Here is a 13,390-nt window from a genome sequence, read left to right as displayed (position 1 = left end):
CCCCTGTGAGGCTGGACTTGCTGCGGGAGAGCAGGGTGCGTGGAGGAGTCCGGCCAGAACAGCTCCTCCAGGCAGAGCCCGTGGAGGTGACCGGTCGGATGGTCACTTGGTCTCTGTGCTCAACACTGTCGGCTAAGCTGGTAGACAGGTAGGTCCTAGAACTCTTGGAGGTTCTACAGGTGACATACCCTGAGGTACCTCAAGGTCACAGACCCCCTGAGCACAGCAGGGGTCACCTCCAGGTTCCTGATCCCCTGGACGAAGGTGCAGCTCAGCTCAGCTGCACGGAACTCACTGCTGTGCTCTCCCCACCTGCTGCTCGTTCCTGATAGGAGGGAGTCCACACTCCTCCCCACGGAGTTCAGGCCTTTGTGATCAGCTCGGCCTCCCTCTTCGGCGGGTCTTCTCCTCCTGCCCCCATGGCCAGTTCCATCAGGGATGATTGGGGGAGGGGTTGGCTGTCACCCAAATGGTCAGGAGGGTCAGACACAGACAAGGGGAAGAGGGACTGTGCATCACACCTGCAGGCAGGACCTTGTCACGTGCGGTTTCCAACACCTTAGACAGAAAGAGACAGTTTGAGTGAGATGGACTCTTTAGGGAAGCAGACGTCTGGAAGCAGGAAGACATTCCAGAATCCCAGGTGCAAATACACAGCATTCAATCCACACGCTGGACAGCAGGGGCGGCATCCAGGTCACTGTCAGGGACCTGGATCCTCCATCCGGCTCCTCCACGCCATCCAGGTGCTCACGGGGAACTTCACAGGTCTCCCCCATCCCTGTGGGGGGTCAGACCCCATGCTGACCTCTCATCAATGCCGGTGCCGGGTCAGGGTCAGTGTGGGGACCAAGAGACACGTTAGCCCTCATGCACTTCGATCAGGGCAGAGCCCCGGCCCCGCATCAAAACCCATTGATTCTCACTCCATGCACAATTACACCAGTTTCCATACTTTCAGGCCCACCAGGTACTAGAGGCAGTGCACAGGGAGTTGGGGAGTGGCCGAGACGGGCAGACGCAGGCGGAGTCCAGGGAAGGAGTGATACCTGGGAGAGCGTCAGCGACGGGGCCACTGTGAGAAGCTCCGTGAGGACACGGTGAGAGGCCGCCTGCTTATCAAACGTCATAGTTCTGAAAGGGACTGAAGTGGCTTCTCAAGCCCACACTGCACAGCAAGATCCATGCGTTCCTCTCCCAGAGTTCACTGAGCACCTACTGTGTGCAGGCCCTGTGCTGGGAGCTGAGCGCGTGCTGAGGACCAGATGGGTCCCGCCCTCAGTCAGGTCGGGGAGAAACGCAGGTCCAGAGGAGACGCCGTTACCCCTTGATGAGCATGCGCCTGAGCTGTGGGGAAACAGCTGGGGGGCGAGTAACTCTGACCCTGACCTGGGTCTGGAGTGAGAGCACCCTGAATACCCAGGGAGTTTGGGCATTTGGAGACCATCTTCACTTCTCAGGGAAGCTGACCGAGGTGGCCCAGATGGGGGGAGGGACTTGCTTGGCATCCTGGACCTGAGTCTCCCCAAACCTGAGCTCTGTCCCCAGAATCACCTGGCCTCGGGGTCTCAGGGGACAATCACCGTGACAATGCCAACCCCCTTCCTCATTCCCAAGCCACATAGCAAACTTTCCCATGCAGACAATTATTACAACTCCAGAGGTTAATTTGTAAGGAGACAGTGAAAATGTGTTATTTAAATAGTGATTATTAAAATCCTCCTGGAGGTTTGCTCCATAATAGGTAATTATCTGTGACCTAATTGTGAAAACAATGTAGCCAATTCCATCTAGCTCTTCCCCCTTAACCCAGGGTTTATTCTGGGGAGTGGCCCAGTCCATTGCATCATAGATACTTGCTTAAAAATGTTTCTGTTAAATCCAAACTGAAGTCACTTTTGGAAATTTCTCTGAGAATATGCTGATTTTGACCTTGGCCCCAGGTGTCTGAGTGGAGACGCTGTCTCAGACTTGAGAGGATTTTGCTGTACAAATTACTTCCCCCTCATGTGCAGCCAGAACATATCAAATCATTTATGCATTTAAACATTTATATAATTATTTATTTGCCTATTGTTTCTTAGACTTTTATGTCCATTCATTCACTAGCTTCTTCAGTTATTTTTCATTCATTTATTGGTCTGTCACTGGTTTCTTCACATGCTCATTTATGTGTTACTTTATTCATTCATTCTACTCCCATGCGTGTCCTTTCATCCACTCGTCCTTCCTTCCATTGTGCATTTGGGCGCCCAGCTCCTCACACAGTCACCAGGGGTTTCTTCTTACACCCTTTCTTTCCTTGGTTCATTCATTCGCTCACTCCTGACAGTGCTCATTCATTCATCACTTCGTTCATGCATTTATTCCATGATTCTTTGGTTCATTCATTTACTCAACAGTTCATGTGTTTTCTAATAAATTCATTCATCCACACATCATTTGACAAAATTCACTACTTTATTACTGTACTCTATGTATTGGATGTCACTGCCACCGCCATCCCCCCAGCATATTCATGGCATCTCAGTAGAAAGGGCCCTGTTATTATTATTATCGTAAAATGTAAAACACACACAGAGGAAAGCATACACATCGTAGATCTATGGCTCAAAGAGCTCCCAGTAATTGAACACACCATTGGGATGAGCGCCCACCCTGGAACCTGTCTGTGTTCTTCTCTCTCTCTCAGTTGTCATCTTAGTTTTGGGTCCCATGTTAGCAGAGTTTAAGGCTTCAGTGACTGCAATTAAGTTGGGAGGTGAAAAGAAACACTTGAGGGAGGAGGGGAAGTGAGCCAGGGAAGGGAAGCCCTCCAAAGAAGCCTGTGTTCAAACCAGGAGGCAGTGCTGCACACACGTGCACAAGAAAGTTCCCCCTGTTAAAACAGCTGGCTGCGTATTTACACACCAGCTACCTTGCCATTGGTCGCCATAGGTCCCAGCTACCTCGCCGTTGGTTGCCTTAGGCCGAAGGCTCTTCCCAGGGCTGGGGCATTAATGCTGAGACAAGCAAGTTCTGCCACATAGGGTACTGGGGTAGGATTTGGTGATCAAAAAACACCCCCTGGGCAAAGAAACACAGGGGCTGGTGGTTGGAAGTTGGTCCTGGACTGCAGTGATAAAGGCAGGACTTTCAACGGTAGCCCATCAGCAGGGTCACCAGTCCCACCACCTCTCCACTCCCTGACTATTTACCATCCTCCGTCCCACCTTCACTTGGACTTATTGTCACGTTCGACTCAGAAGGATCCTTAGACACAATCAGGCCTGAGGGCTCTATTTTATGCGTTGGGGAAACTGAGCCCAGAGAGTGGAAGCAAAAGGTTCCAGAACACTCGGTCAGCTGTGCGAGGACCCAAGCCCTACCCAGGCCTCTGCTCAGATTGAGGTGACCTCTGACCTCACTTCTGAATTCTCTGCCAGAAACATTCACCAAGAACAAAACCAGCAAACAGGAGCTTCTGCCTTTGAAAAGCCAGAGGCTGAGTTGCTCCGGGGGCGTCTTTGCTTTTTAGAACTCCTCCCCCAAACAGACACACTCAAAAGCCACATTTGCAGATGGAAGGTGCCCATCAGCCTCAAGCCAAAAGAAATGCATGTGATCACTTGCCCCTGTGAACAGAGCATGCGTGATGTAATTGCATCTCGTTAAAGTCCCATCTGGAGGATATATTATAGGAGGAGAGGGTTTGACCTGGGACAATTCAGTCACCATATATGCACTTCAGTGCCTACACTTACTTCATTTAAATTGAGGAAGAGAACATAGCCTTTAAAGGTTACCTTCCTTCAAGATGTTCTGGGTCTGTGCTGTGTGAGCACATGGGGAACGTGTGAAAGTTTGGTGTTTGTCACTTATCTAATTCCACCCTCTGGTCTTTCTCCACTGCTGCAAAGACCCAATTTTCTGCAACTCATCACCAGCAAATTCTCTCTGCAGCCTGAGTTTGCCATTTTCATCTCTTTGAAGAGACTGGACATAGCTCCTGGGCCAGGGGACACGAGGCCAGGTAGCTGAGAGATTATATTTCAGCTCTGTCATTTCCGTCATGGACTACTAATAATAGCTACCATCTCCTGAGGTCCTACTATGTGCCAGGAGTGGTGCTGGGGGCTTTGGACAAGCATTCACTGCAACCCTGCAACGTGGAGGCTTATTTATGCTCCCACCATTGCCTCCTGCCTGGATTATGTCCAAGCTGCCCAACTGGTCTCTCTGATTCCACAGCTCTGCTTGCCTGTAGATCCCATCCCACCCCTGCCTATGGACACCACAAAAGGGACGGTCTTGCTCTCAGAGTGAATTTTGGCCATTGAGCAAGCAGAATGGGTGCAGAGAGGGTGCTCAGCCCCTCTCTGTTTTCTGGTTTAGGAGGGGGGCAGGCAGTGAACTGGCATGGCCTGGCAGCCCTCAGCCTGGGAGGAAGGAAAGTGCATCCTGGCTGGCTGGCACTTCGTGGCTGGCTCTAAGTGCCCATGGGGAGAGTGATGGGTCAAATCATCAAAGGAAATTGACCTTTGGGTCATCCTTGACCCTTGGGTCAGGAGTCATCTGGCTCAGCCACCAGATGTATCTGGGCACCTGCTCCCTCTTGAGGCCACATGATTCCTTGAATTACAGTAAAAGCTATCTGTGCTGAGCACCTACTGCAATCATGTGACAAATATCTACTGAGCGCCCACTAGGTGCTGTACACTGGGGCTACAGCAGTGAACCCCACAAAGCGGGCGATGACAGAGACGGGCCAGCCAGCTCCCGCTGTGCCCACTGTGCCGGTGGCCTCTGTAGCCACGTGGGGGCTCCCCTTTCACACTCTGGCCCGTCCTGCTGCTTGACTTCAGGCACTCCTCTCCTTCCCTCCTTTCACATCCTGGTCCTTGCTCTTTTCTCTCTTTGGAGCTGGGGCTGGGGGCCAGGGGGAGGGAAACAACAGGCACATGGAGGACAAATCACAGAGCCAAGTGGGGTCTTCTTCCTGTTTCTTCCCCTAAGAAATGGGCAGTTTTGCGCAAATTAATTTAAGCACAGCCCATCACTAAAGAAGAAAACAAAGCTGGTTAGACTCAATTTCTTGGTCAGCTTGTTCAAGCCTGGTATTAATCTATTCATCAGCTTCGCTCACCAGGAGAAAACACGCCTCTTCAGGAGTTTTCTAACTGAAAATAATGCCTCATTAAGTTAAACATATTAACCTGAGAACGGTACTGATGTCAGACAGACAAATGAATGTCATTAGAGGGAATGCACAGTAGTCCTCGAGGGACCCAACCAGCCATTAGAAACTCTCTGCAAATGCACTCAGCTATTGTCCCAAGGATGTGGAATCTCGAGGGAGGGAGGGAGATGGGAAAGGAGCTGGTGTGGAGCTGCAGTCATCCCGGGGAGCGGTGCCCTGATGAATCCCTGCATCTTTAAAAGCTGTGAGGGGCACAGGGCCAAGGGAGGCACCATGTGTGTGACATGACTCATTGTTGGGTCCAAAGGGGGGGACGCTGGGATTAGCCTCTAGAACAGGAGGGAGGGCAGGAGGGTCAGAGTTCAGGCATCAGAACACTGGGTCCTGGTCCCAGGTCTCCTCATCACAGTGGACGAGGTTTGATTCCAGCTCATCTTTACTGAGCCGAGTGCTGTGTTGGGACTTCCACATGCATTGTATTCATGCAACACTCACAGAATCCCAGGGAAACTGAGGCTCAGAGGAGTCAAGGGGCTTGCCCAACTTAAGGTCATAGTGAGTGGGAGGGAGAGCTGAGACTGAGATCTAGGTTGGGTGACCCTGCGGGAGGCTTCCTCTCCCAGCCCCCCACTCCCACCCCCAGCCTCACCCTCCTGGTGGTCTGTCTTCAAAGCCTCCTGACTCCATCCTCCAGGACCGTGTAATTCCTCAATTAAAGCTATGTGGAGAAGCTCTCTCTTCACTACCATACAAGGCACACTGATCACTGGGTTTAGGATAGACCCTGGCTTCCATACGGCCCAGGAGCACACCCGCTGTGAACCCCCGGGTTCTGAGTGAACTAAAGTTCCCAGCACATTGTGGTTGCTCGGCAATGCTGGTCTGCCTGCTGTGAGCTGAGCTCCTGGTCCATCCAACTGCACTTGGGCTTTGGTGAAGGGCCAGGCAGGCGGCGGGCAGAGGAGCAGAGGTGCCCTTCCTGACGTGCAGCCCAACACCCATATCCCACACAGCTTCCCTTGGGGTCTGGCACACGGCTGGTTTCAAGGCAGAGGTGGCCTCACCACGGTCTTCCAAACTGGGCAGTTCACATGTGAGTGGGGCAAATGAGCCCAGGGCACTGGAGAGAGTCCAGTCCCAAAGGCAGGGAGAAGGAAGAGTGGGAAGCGTCTGGAGACAGAGGCAGAGTCATGGGGAATGACACAGAGAAAGTCTGGGAGACAGCATGGAAGAGATGCCTGGGCCAGAGGAGGGTTCTGTATAAAGGGCCAGCTGGTCCAAGGTGAGGTAAGAGAGGGGAAAAGTAGAAATGTATATTTCCAACTATCCAAACCTCTAGATGACACTCTGCATTTTCCTCATCATTGATTTATGAAGTAATGGACACGTGGAGGCACATGTTTTGGCCATCATGTTGGAGATCTCATTTGACTCTAAAAATAAAACTGTCCCTGAGAGGCAGTTGTTATTAGCCTCATGTGTCAGGTGAAGAAGCTGAGGCCCAGAGATGCTGAGTGCCTGGCCAGGGTCGCAGAGCTCGAAAGAGCCTGCATCCACAGTGGGGGCTGCCTGAGCCCAAGGGCCATGACCTCCCCACTGGCCACGTTGCATCTCACATCAGCAGGTCCAGCTGGACAGCGTTTGTTTCCCCTGCAAAATACAGACGTCTGGAAAATGTCTGCTTCTGGCCCCCTCCCTCCTCAGTTTGGCTCGTAGGCAGGATGGGTTTCATAGGCAGGAGATGTGAAGAGTAGCAACTGTTACCAGTCTTGCCTGTGGAGAGGCAGGCCCTGCCACTGTGAGTCAGCACAAGCCCGACGGACCTGGCGTGGACCTGTGGGGACTTCTCTGATCCGGAGCTGGTGTTCCTCCTTCGCCCAGCTGTTCAGGGAGGGGTGTGAGTTCCCCTCACCGTGGGCACCTGCTCTCACGTGGTGCATTTTTATTTCAGTCGACAAGGGTAATTCATTTAAGGCTCTCTGCTGGTTATTTCATGTCTCCAAAGCATGCTCTTCATGGAAAGATCAATTCCAAGGGAACACCTAGTTACTGAGGACTACAGCCCAGGACACAGTCTCTCGGAGAGCTCCGAGGAACTGCTTGGAAGAGGCAGAGGGAGGTGAGCATACATGTGATTTTGGAGAAGGGGTACATGTACTCACACACACATCTTGGTAGAAGGTTGCTGCTAGTCACAGGCACACATATCTCAGCTAAAGATTTTAGTGCTTTTTTTTTTATATATAAATGCTTTATTTATTTATTTTTTCACAGAGGAAGCTTGGTGGTGGAAATGTAGCCATTTGATGCTTTTATGACTAAGAGTTAAAGTTCAGGCTCTCCTTCTTATAGAATGTAAATGTGCACCAACACATGTGTCTATAATTGTTATCAAAATTAAGCTTAGTCACTAAAAGAAGATTCGCTGTCTGAACTTTCTTCTGTATTTTTTTCACCTTCTACATCAGGCCCTGGGGCATCTGGCCTCTCAGGAAGATCTGGGTCTAGTCCTTCCGATATCATTTTGTTTCTTACTGCCATCACTGGAACACCCACTTGAGCCATTCTGAGATATCTGGCGTATCTTATGTCCTTGGCTACAGTTGAGCTATTTTCTGGTGTTACTTCACTTTCCCGTGGTCCAGAGTCTTGTAAATTGTTCTGTGATTGCTCTGAAGTGGTTTCAGAACGTGTTTCATTTGTGATCCTAGTGACACGTATAGGAGATGCCTCAAATATGACATCGTCTAGCCCTGGGATAGATGACAACTTTGCATCTAAAATATTGAGAGTTGTTTCAACTTGCTGCATACGACGAGAAAGTTCTGCCAGTTTCTCCTCACAAACTGTAGAAAAGGGGTTGAGGAACTGTACAGTGTGCACCACAAATTGGTTTAGAAATGCCACCCTTCTTTCCTGTGGAATAGCTGGCACCTTAGTCAGGTCTATGCCTGACCCCGTGAGAGGAAGCCCATCCTCATCCGTCTCCTCAGCGGGCGGGGGACCCAGGGCTCACCCCCAAACCCCTCCCCGACCCGGCCTGCCCAACCTGGTAATAGAGTCCTAGTGCTTTTCTAAGTGTGGGAAGATGTAACAAATTGGGTTGTCTTTGGCTGGGGCTAGGTTGTCATTCAAGGGAGGGTGGGGTTTGGAGACAACTGTCCTCCTGCTGCCACCAGGCCACGGGATCTGCAGGGTCACCGCCACTCAGCCCGGCCCTCCCCTTGGGTGGAGAGAGGGCTTGGCTGGGGCGTCTGCACTGTTGGTCACTGGCCTCCAGTTCTGCTCAGCATGGGCTCAGCCTTCTGGGCGGCTGTCCTGTTGGCGGAGTTGGGCATTTTGTGTTTTGGGAGGCGTGGCCTGGCTGTTCCTGCTCTCCTGGGGAGCCTGGGGGAGCTGAGGGCTCTGAAGCAGCAGGAGAGACCTGCCAATGAGACGAACGAGCAAGTCCAGAATCCCAGGGCTAGGTCCCTGAGGCACCTAACGGAGCCCAGGCTTGCCTCAGGCCCAGGTCAGCCACAGTTGTGTAGGCTGTCAGGAACTACAGGGACAGGGTTCGCTCAGATGTGGAGGCTTGGGGTTGGGAAAAGGTGGAGTCTTTGGGAAATGACCGAGCTGCTACCACAGTTCAGGGTAGAGAGCAGTCTGGGTGCTGCCGGGGCTCTCTGGGTCCAGGGGATTGCAGGCCACCGCCAGGGTCCAGGCTCTGTCACCGAGGGCTCCGCCTCTGCAGCTACCAAGACCTGGGTTTGAATCCCACCTCTGACACTGCCCGCCTGTAGGATCCTGGGAAAATGACTTGACCTCTCCAAGACCTAGTTTCCTCATCTGTACAGTGGATTCTGGGCGCCTCCCATTCCAAGTTCATTTTCTCCACGTGCAGATAGGAGGTGAGAAAGTGCAGGCCCTCGAGTCACAGACTCACCGCCCTCGCCTTCTGAGGGAGTTGGCAGGCGGGAACCCTCACATCTGAACCTCCAGGGGGCATGGAAGGCCACTGGCCCTGGGCTGGGAGTCAGGTGGCCTTGCTGGCCCCTCCACGTGTGACCCTGGGGCCTCGGGGGCTGTACCCCTCCCCCTGCTGCCCCAAGGGCTCTGTGAGGGGAAAGGGACCCCAGGAGGAGTGAGGAGAATAGTGGCATCCTGCGGGAGGGGGAGACCTGGAGGTGGTCCAGGCCCCCCCGATCTCACAGGAGAGGAAACACACATGTTCTCCTCACCCTCGCGTCGTCCCCAGCCCCAGGGGTGACTGAGGAGCTGAGTCCTGCTGGGTTCCCACTGGCCATTCAGACCCTTAACTCCTCCATGTAACGGCCCCTGTCTCAGCCCTTTGCCTGTGGAGGCACCTGGTGCTGGGCTACAGAAAAATGAGGAAAAAGGGAGGGTCCCCCAGGGACGTGTCCCACGTCCAAGTGCACACAAACCAGCCTGCTTCGCGGTTTGCCAAGCTCACCCCCTTCCTTCGCCAGCTCTCACCAGCCTCCACCCCTGTTAGGTGAGCTTCCCTGGCTGCTTCAGCCCCTCCCTCGCAGGGTTGCTGGAATCAGACTGGCCGCGCGGACATGGCAGGAGCCCCACCAGTCTGCGCTGCCTGAACCCCGCATCCCTGCCCCTGGGCCTCAGGGCCAGATGGGCCTTTGTCGCACAGCTCAGCAAGCCCCGTCCGCTACCCTGCCCAGTGAAGGGAGGGCACGGGAGCAGGAAGGCAGGAGGATGGCTTCACAAAATCATTTTGTCATCCTACCACTTTTGAGGTGTCAGGGATACAGCAGCCAAAGGTCCAGGTCCTTGCTGAGCTTACAAATAATTGAACTCACTTCTCTATTTTTTGAGGGGAAAACTGAGTTCTGGAGAACGTAAGTATAACATTCCCACTTTATAGGTAAGGAGAGTAGATTCAGAGGCTGGATTTAAATCTTCCACCTGGTGAGCGGCAGAGCGGGAGGCAAAGCATAGTGCGTCCCGAGCCGGCGCACTAGCCCCTGTGAGGAACTGCCCAGGGCCCAGCGCCTGCAGGCACGGGGACAGGGGTGCACCGTGTCGGGGTGTCGGGGGCTGTCCAGCCCTGGTGGAGGTTAATGGTGTGTTACTGCAGGGGCTCCCTTTGCATCCAAGGGAGGCAGAACGCCGTCAATCATCAGAAGCAGGTGTTCTGTGTTTGCCTCCTGGATGAAGTCTTCCTTGAAGGTAATAAGTAAAGTGGGTACATTAGGGAAGTGACAGCCCCGGGGCTTGGTGGGGGGAGGATAAGGGGGGATGTGGTGCAGACCTAGAAAGAGGGGTTTGGCCACCAGGACAGGAGATACCGCAAACGGAGGCTTTTCTGTGGGCCCACGACACTCCCGCCCCAGGGAGAAGGGGGCCTCAGTCTGTGCTTTCCTCTGAGGATTGTTGTGGGGAGGGCAGTGGGGGTCAGGCAAGGCAGCCCTAGAGGAGGAGTCAGGCACACGGGGATCCCCCAACTCCCTGCTGTGTGACTTTGGGCAAGTTGCCTTCCCTCTCTGGTCCTCAGTTTCCACATCTGTAGATGGGGGACAGTGATCTGACCAGCCTCGTCCGCATAGGGTGGTTGAGGACATGAGCCTTAAAAGCTGCACAGATGGACAGCCAGGAGCAGAGGGGCAGTGAGGGCAGTGGTCGGGGGCCGGGGGTGGAGTCGGCCACAGGTCCTGGTTCATATCCAACCTGTGACCTCAGGCAAGTTCTTTCATAGTGGCCCAGCAATCTTGCCACTGAGCTCTTCGTCCAAAGCTTTTAGCCTCCATAAATCATTTTTAATAATGTACCACCTTGTAATTACTGCAAAGCCTCCAGAGGAATCAGATGAACTTTACACATAATGAACTAATTATTGTCAGGTAAGTCACAATCGGGGAGCAGGGCTGGATTTCACACAGAGTCTCTGCTGCTGGGCACCAGCCTGGGGACCACCTCTAACAGTGACTTAGTGGGAGCTCCAGGCTTATTCCAGGTAAACAACGGCCAGGATTTGGGAAGGGGACTGAGGCACGGGTTATACCTGGAGGTTACTGAAAACCACATTGCTGCAGATAAGGGCAGTGGGAGCGTGGGATGTGTGTGGGTCCCCTTCAAGGCTCCTTAGCGACAGGTGGGTGACCTTGGGGCTGAGACTTAACCTCTCAGATCCTCCGTTTCCCCACCCAGAAGGTATAGCTGTTGAACACTCCTTCCCAGGGAGGATGTGAGGGTCACAGGAAGCTCTCAGCATGGTGCCTGACACACAGCAGGAGCTCAGAGAAACAAGTGGCTGTTGACTTGAGATGGTGCCCAGGCAACTTGCTGAGCTGGGGTAGGGAGCCTTAGCTTCCAGCCCTCACCTGTCCCATCCCTGGTCTTCTGAGGATGCTCTGGGCACCACTTGGCAGCAGGAGGGTGGGTCAACATTGAGATGGCCTGGATGTGGAACAGTGAGGATCTGGACAATGTGCTTCCACCAAGGTGGACAGGAAGGTGGCAGGTGATGGGAGACAGGACCTGACATTCTGGTGCCAAGTGAGAGATGGCTGGATGGACCAGGCCAGGTGTCCAGCAATGGGCAGTATGCAGACAGGAGCAGTTCCGTCCATCAAGGAGGGCTGCTCTCTGGCTCTGAACAAGGCTCCAGGCTGTGGAATCTGGGGTGCTGCTGGTGCTCTACCCCTGTCCCCTTGGCACCCCTGTCTCAGACTTGCTGAGTCTCCCACTTTAAGTATCCTTGGTGCTTCCTCTGAGGACTTCCTCTTGGCCAGCACACAGAGCAAGCTGGGGTGCTGGGGAGTTGACGCCTAGGACCAGCCCTCAGCCAGCGAAGGTTGGGGTTGGATGTAAACCCTCCCATTTCCTTCCCCCTCCCCTCCAGTGGGGCAGCTCTGAGATGTGTTCTGCATCACCTTCCAGATTGCCCCAAAGCCGGGACTGAGACCCTGCTGCCGCAGCAGTCACCTGCTCAATATGCAACTTTTACTGGCTTCCTTCACTCCCCTGTCTCACTTCCCCAGTCGTCCTGATGCTTACCTGGACCACCTCCCCAGTAAACCACTCACCCTCCAACCCTTATTGCAAGGTCTGCTTCTGGGGAAGCCAAAACATGGGGTAAAAGGGGAGGAGTGGCCCCACAGGAGCAAAGCTGTGACCCAAGTTGTAGTATGGGGACCTCGGTACCGGGCAAGGGTCCGAGGTGGGGATTTGGTCTCTGGAGTGAGGCAGGAGCCCATCACTCCTCCCCAAGGATGGTGATGATGAGGAGGTAAAAGTGGGAACAGCAGAAGGTGTTACAGGCACCTCCTCCATCAGGCACGGCTCACACGAATATTTATGGAACATGGCAGATCTCATTTCATTCTCCCTATAATGGGATGACTTTGGAACCACTTTTATCCTAAGTCTAGAAACCTATAGTTTTAGAGCTGAAAGTACCTTCACAATCCCTTGATCTAGTGCCCAGATCTTGGTTTCTAATATGATTCTAAAATGAAAGGAACCACAGATCCTTAGAGGAATGGCTGATTCTAGGACTGAGAAAGGGAATATACAAGATGAGCCTGGGGCATCTTGTCAGAAAGTAAGGAAGTGCTCAAAAACAGAATGATGGGAGCATGGCAAAGGGACAAAGGAACCTGAAAGAGCCCCCCAAAGATGATACAATTTGAAAAACAGGATAAATGATACAATACTAAAACTTAAACCCAAAGTATAAAATAGATATCCATGAGCCCATACTGATATGAATAAATAAATGAATAAATAAATAGAAGAGGAGGGACAAATCTTCCTTACAGAAGAATTCCAAAGAATTTATACTCCCTGCTCCAAGAAATAGAACTCCCTAACCCTTGAATTTGGGCCATACTCAATGATTTGCTTGCAAAAAATCAAGCATGGGAAGGGCAGGAGTGGGTGAATGGGGAGTAACTTGGCAAACATCACCTTAACCACATGACGGATGTTAACATCACAGTGATAAATCCTGTGGGTAGCATGTGTCCCCAGAAATGATGTGATGAGAAGGGCGCTTCACCTCTGTGCAATTCTCCCCCAGTCTAGTCATGAAGAAAACATCAGGCCAACTCAAACTAAGGAGCGTTCTGCAAAATGTTCCTCAAGACCGTCAAGGTCATACGGGACAGGAAAGGCTGAGAAACTGTCACAGGACAGAGCGGGGAGTAAGGAGATACAAGGACTAAATGTAAAGTGGTTGCTGGATGGGCTTAT

At 52.7% G+C, this 13,390-nt stretch overlaps 1 pseudogene; it reads right to left on the bottom strand.

Moving 5' to 3' along the window:
- Positions 1-7,582: 7,582 nt before the first annotated feature.
- Positions 7,583-9,465, bottom strand: LOC114898012 (annotated as a pseudogene).
- Between the last annotated feature and the right edge of the window lie 3,925 nt (positions 9,466-13,390).

Source organism: Monodon monoceros, unplaced genomic scaffold (genome assembly GCF_005190385.1).
Source record: "Monodon monoceros isolate NGI ecotype Baffin Bay Population unplaced genomic scaffold, NGI_Narwhal_1 Super_Scaffold_18, whole genome shotgun sequence".
NCBI lineage: Eukaryota > Metazoa > Chordata > Mammalia > Artiodactyla > Monodontidae > Monodon > Monodon monoceros.
The sequence above is the reverse complement of the archived record's forward strand: the minus strand, read 5'-3'. Positions and strand labels throughout refer to the sequence as shown.